Here is a 6,000-nt window from a genome sequence, read left to right as displayed (position 1 = left end):
GGTATTATTTGTGGGAGCCATGTTTCCTAACTAAATCTAGCAAAGCTTTTATGTCATGTTAAGAACACATCTGGAAACACTATAAAGTGGTATAAAAGTGACTGGTATACATTTTACTTTTTTTAAGCCTTCAAACTTTTGTGCAGATTTCACTGGCCATACGTTATAACCGGGATTTTTCAAATGGCCGGGATTAGTTGAATCATCGAAATGAGTTACTAAGAGTCATTGCTCGAGACTTTCTTAATAAATTCGTCCTTGTGACTTGTGAGTAAATGACGCATAGGAGTAAATTATGGTTCGACTCTGACGCGCAAGGGGCAATCTTGGCAATTATGTCGAATTAATTGCAAACTCTTTTCAAATAACCTATAAATATTGGAAGATTTAAACTACATTTAAAATGTTTACTTTTACACTGAACGCAGGTTTTATATATAAGAATCGAAAGGATGTGCATGATCTTTTTAAAACTCAGCTGTTTTAAGTTTATAGAGTAATTTAAATTCATTGGAAACAACCTCAGAGGTTAGTTTTGTGTTAAAAGAATCACCTCAGCCCATATTATTTGATTTTGATATTAAAGATTATGTCACACGATATGATCGTATGCTCCTAAAACTCAATTCAAAATCGAATTTACATGAATTGCGAATTCCAAGCTCTGAGACATTGCGTTGCATGTAAAGAATCTCTGCTGCAATAAGCTTGTCAAGCTTTAGCGCTTATTTATCCCGTACTGAGGTCTCTTGCCCTGTTAATGGAGGATCTTTTAACACATTTTCCATTCTGTCGCTTTTTTTTCAAATTACGAAACACACAATACCAATAAGCTTGGATGGAAAAGAGAAACATATTCAACCCCAACAGCACTGCATTAATAAAACATCCCTCCAGTGGTAGTTGATTTATGTATATTCCATATATAGCAAGGAGTTTATAGCTGAAACGTATGTATGCATGTCTCCACAACCCCCTCGAGCTTCTTTCTTTAATTTATAATTCTACCATCGTCATCTCCACAGCTCGCGCTATAATGCTTTCCCTGCGTCGTCGCACCTTTCCGTCATTTTCATTTTATTTCACCTTATCCCACTCGAGCCCTTTCCACAACCCCCTTCAGCGAAACCCACCCACAATTCCATCCACCTAACAATCCCCATGGGCTGATGTCCTCAACGTACAAGATGAGAAACCATGGGAGTGAATGAGAAGAGAAAAATCATGATTCTAACAATTCACGTTTCACGTATGCAAAACACCACACCCTACACTCCATTTTATTTTTAAACTCATGAAAAAATCACATATATGTAGTTTGAGAAACTTTTCACAGTTATTTTTTTTTTGCTCGACATCATCACCCATCGTCTGGAGTGTTTAAGTTAGAAATTTTCCACAGAAGAACCATGGGCCCTTAGAAAAAAAATCCATGTGCTCTCTTTGGGTGCAGATTTTTTGGAATAATTTCACTATTTCCCCAGGATTACCATTTGCACATGGTTAATGATATAGACTCATCAAAATCACCGTAAATTCATCACAGGGATTTCTGCCTGACTACAGATAAAGGCTCTCTTGCCATTTCACAAGAGATAAAAGACAAGCACAAGTTCAGGAAAAAGAGCTTTGGTATAAAATGTCAATTTTTTATATGGCACTCTTGGTTGGGGCGTAGGCAAAGAAAAAAAATCTAAATTGATGTTGGACAAAGTTTGAAGAGAAGGTGATTAACAAAAAAATTTTAGGGCTCTACTGAGAGCTTTCAGTAGAACTGCTATAGTATACGTAAGTATGTTATAATAGAGTTATTTTGCGAAACTTACGACATAAAAGAGTACATTATAAATCAAAATTACAAAAAAATAGTTAGTCTAGGATAATAGTATCATTAACTGATTCTCTTTCAAATATCAAAATTAATGTATTGATGACTATATTTCTTCTACTTACTGTTGAACGAGATTACTTCTTCAAATAAACAGAATATCTTGTTGAACTCACCTGGAAATAAAAAGAATAATTTTATTAATACAAGAAGTATAGAGAATAGAAGAATAAACTTACAAACAGAAGAATTTTAGAAACAACAAAATTATCTAAATCTTAATAAAAGAACAATAAAAAATATATTATTCAATAACATCTTAAAATCATTTCCCAAAATATTTCGGGATGATTTTAACCACATTTCTAAGCATATTTATTTCGGATACAATTTTTTTAATAAAGTTTATCAGTATAATCAATATCATTAAAATGGAAGAAACGCTTAAAATGCTGAAATATTTTGGAAAAATATATTGGGTTCTCAACTAATTTGTGATTTTTTACAAATATATGGCAGTAGCGAGATGTAGTTTACACACAGGAGTGCAGTTATGTTTCTTTTGCAGGATAGTCACCTCTCAACAATATCTAGTTACAATACCGACAGATATCGCAACTCAAAACATATTTCTATAACAAGAAAGGTATTAAGTTTTGTGCTAAAAAAGCAGCTTTTGCGAAGTATTAATGCTACATTAGAACCTTAACATGAGAAAAAAATAAGTAAAGCTCGTCATTTGGCTAAAAAGACCTCCAAAGAACATGCATCATCAAAAACCACCTACAAAGATCGCTTAAAATATCCCAGTTGAGAAATAGCGATTTCAAAAAAGGGGCCAAAAGGACCAAAAAACACTCGATAGAGCCGATCTGCAAGCATTACTGGATAAAGAAGATCAGTTTAGTTTTCGAGGTCATTAAACATGAATCAGAAAGGTATATTCAAACGTTTATATGCATAAGGAAAAATCAAAATATAGGAAAATCGGTGCTGAATGACTTGACTTAAAATCGAACAAAAATTCAAAAAAGCACTTCCGAAATTTTGTTGCTTTACTATGAAAGAAGGAGTTTCTAGCATCGAATTGGTGCAGACGATGAGCAGTGGGTAGCAGTGGGAAACCACGAAAACATAGTTTTAGTCGAGTGAGTGAATCCTAAATTGTCCTTTAAACGAACTTGTAATATAAAATAATTGTTAATAAAATAAAAATACCCGTTATAGCCACAGAAGAAGGTCCATATCTGAATCGAAAGCTGTCTGAATAAAAATCTCACTAGTGATCGCCGGAATCTTATAAACCAATAAATAGCATAGTTGGATTCTTAATAAAAATTTTAATTCAGAAATTAAAAATTCAACTAAAACGATTTTGGTTGGCTTATTGACTAACTTATTTATTTATTTATATATTTATTTTTTGATAAAAATGATTAACGTATTTTCATTAAATTTTATGATTGTACCTAAAACTTTTTTGACATTCTTTTTGAAAATTTCTAATTTAACATTTTCTAACATTTCTATAATTCCTAGCGCTATGTTTAAAATTAATTTTTACATTGCTTGATATTCACTTGTTAAATTATTAGTTCTACTTGGAGCCCCTTATTGGTTTTTATTAAACTTTTAATTTTGCATTTAATTTATTTTATATATTAATTTATTATTTATTATTCATTATTTATTATTTTATTGATGTATTTACTTTATTTATTTTTAAACCTAAATATACCCAACAAATTCTAGTCTCATTTTAAAATAAAGAAGAAATGAAGAAAAAAAATATGATCAAAATGATTTTTTAAACTATAATATTAAATAATTATAATGTCAACATCATTTTTAAAGTTTTTACATGTTTTAATTATATTTTTTAGATATGAAAAATGTGTTTTTCCGTATCACAAACTCATTAGCACATCTTTTTAGTTGGTTAAATAAAAAATATTATGGACAAACTGTAGCAATTTGTAGGTATAGCATATAAGTCATGAATTCGATTACTACGCAAAGCCTAGGATGATTTTCCACCCCTTTTATTTCATTTCCCAAAGTAGTAATTTTATCCTATAAACCTTAGTTAATACTTTCTGTCTTCAATTAATAAAATAAAATTTTTGCGTTGGGAAATAAGAGAAAAATCGAAATATTCAAAGGTTGATGCATTCAAAAAAAGGCCTTTTTGACCTAATGTAATCCAGGTATACACAGTTTTTCCTAAATTTATTAAAACAAAAGAGCGTTGCAGAGCGTTCTCAAATTAAATATGATTTGATATTTTAAAGTAGCCTTAACTTATTCAAACTGGTAGTAAACCTATGGCATGTGACGGTTTTATACTGTCTAAAAATTAAAAAATAAATAAAATAAAACAATAAATAAATAATAATAAACAAAATAAAGTGCCTTATGGCCAGCGCACAATAACTTTTGTTTGTAAACACGTTTTCAAAATTTCCTATGAGAGAGAGCGAGATAACTAGATCTAGATCTCACTCACTCTCATTGAAATGTCAAAAACATGTTTACTATACAAAAGTGATGGTGCGTTGGGAATTATAGTAAAATTTCTCAATTAATTTTTCGTTACAATATTGTTTCTAAAATACCTCTTTTTTTAATTATTTGAGCGTTCTATTCTATATAACCAAGCCACTATACAGGTAAAGTGATTAGAGCAACGATGGATCATTACAAAAGTGAATGACCCAATTAATTATACCCCATTGATATATCACTCTCATCTGCAATTTCCCATTCCGCCTCATTCCCAGAACACTTATAAACAATAGAAATATTCTCACAATTTTTCTTCGGTTCTCAAACGGTAGCTGGAAGATTTTAGAGAGGGAATCTGACAAGTAATACCAAATACTCGAGTGCAATCTCAAAGAAAATCTAATAATTCTCTGAATTTTTTATTTATTCTCTTTGCACAGTAAGATATTTTAGTCACACAATACTTGAAATTTCGACAATCAGCATTTGTAAATCAACCAAAAAGGGAGCAACACTAAACATTGGGATTCCAATACGGAGGTGAAACAAAAAGATGAAAGCGAAGAAACAGGAAATTCTCAAATATTCAAACCAAATCTCCTGTAGATTTTTCCACAATATTTATTCAAGCCAGCCTCGGGAGCTCCCATTCTTTATTCTATTTTTTTTTTCGTCGAGAGGATAAATTTGGGATGTGGAATCTGCCAATGGAAAAATCCTCACTTGAACCATATTTGTGCAAAAGGAAGATTTGAAGGGCGTACGAACGTGAATGAGTATGTGGAATTGAGATTATGCCATCATAGTGAAAAATTTCCTGGTCCTGAAGAAAACTTCCCATGTTTGCCCAATTCTTTGTACATATCCCTCTACCATCCTTGACAATTTTTCTATCTCGGTACACAAGAATTATTTCCTTCACATCTTCGTCTTTTATTCCATCCTTTTCATCTATTATATAGAAATCTATAAATATGGCACATCGATAAATTTATTTCTTTTGTGTATGTCTCTACAGAGATTTTTTTTTTATTCTGGATACCCCTACAGGTTCCTTCTTTTTTTTTTTATCTGGAGAGAAACCTCAATGGTCGAAAGCGTGGGTGAAGAAGAGAAAAATCTGAAGATAATCGGTGAATCATTAGACCATTTTATCTCTCACACTGTGTTCAATTCTTTGAGGACAAAAATTAGTCTTATGACACATCAAAAGAAGTTTCGATCTTCCAGAAGGATTGTTTCCTGTCACTGAAGGCACATAATTCAATAACAAAATTACAGTCGAGAAATTTTTCTCAAAGTTTCCGGTCAATTCTCAACTTTTCCATCCATTTAACACAATCAAAAATTAAAGAAATATAAAATTCTTCGGATTTTATACACTTTGATACTAAAACAGTAAGTAAAGAGGTGAAAATTCATCCCAACTTTGCAGAATGCTTGAACTCGTGACCTAAATGCTGTACACCATAAATTATTTAGCAATCCAACTCAAAGAAAAATATTATTCTTACAGCTTCAAAAACTTAGTAAATTATCAAGTGCGTCATTTTAAAGTTTACCAAGTCAGAACCGATATGAACTGATTTTTAGATCACCTTAAAAAATGCTCTATATACCATAAGTACATCCAAACATTAATTATCTGTTTGTGATTCGTTTAGGAT

General features: G+C 31.2%; 1 long non-coding RNA gene across 1 annotated transcript in view; it reads right to left on the bottom strand.

Annotated features, from left to right (window-relative positions):
• Window positions 1–1,629: 1,629 nt before the first annotated feature.
• LOC129807681 (uncharacterized) overlaps window positions 1,630–6,000 on the bottom strand; it is a 64,711-nt gene continuing 60,340 nt past the window's right edge. The window contains exon 2 of the long non-coding RNA XR_008752302.1: window positions 1,630–2,004. This is a non-coding gene — a long non-coding RNA (uncharacterized LOC129807681). The remainder of the gene's footprint in view (window positions 2,005–6,000) is intronic.

The sequence above is a fragment of the Phlebotomus papatasi genome, chromosome 3, assembly GCF_024763615.1.
Source record: "Phlebotomus papatasi isolate M1 chromosome 3, Ppap_2.1, whole genome shotgun sequence".
NCBI lineage: Eukaryota > Metazoa > Arthropoda > Insecta > Diptera > Psychodidae > Phlebotomus > Phlebotomus papatasi.
This window is presented reverse-complemented; position numbering and strand designations above follow the sequence as displayed.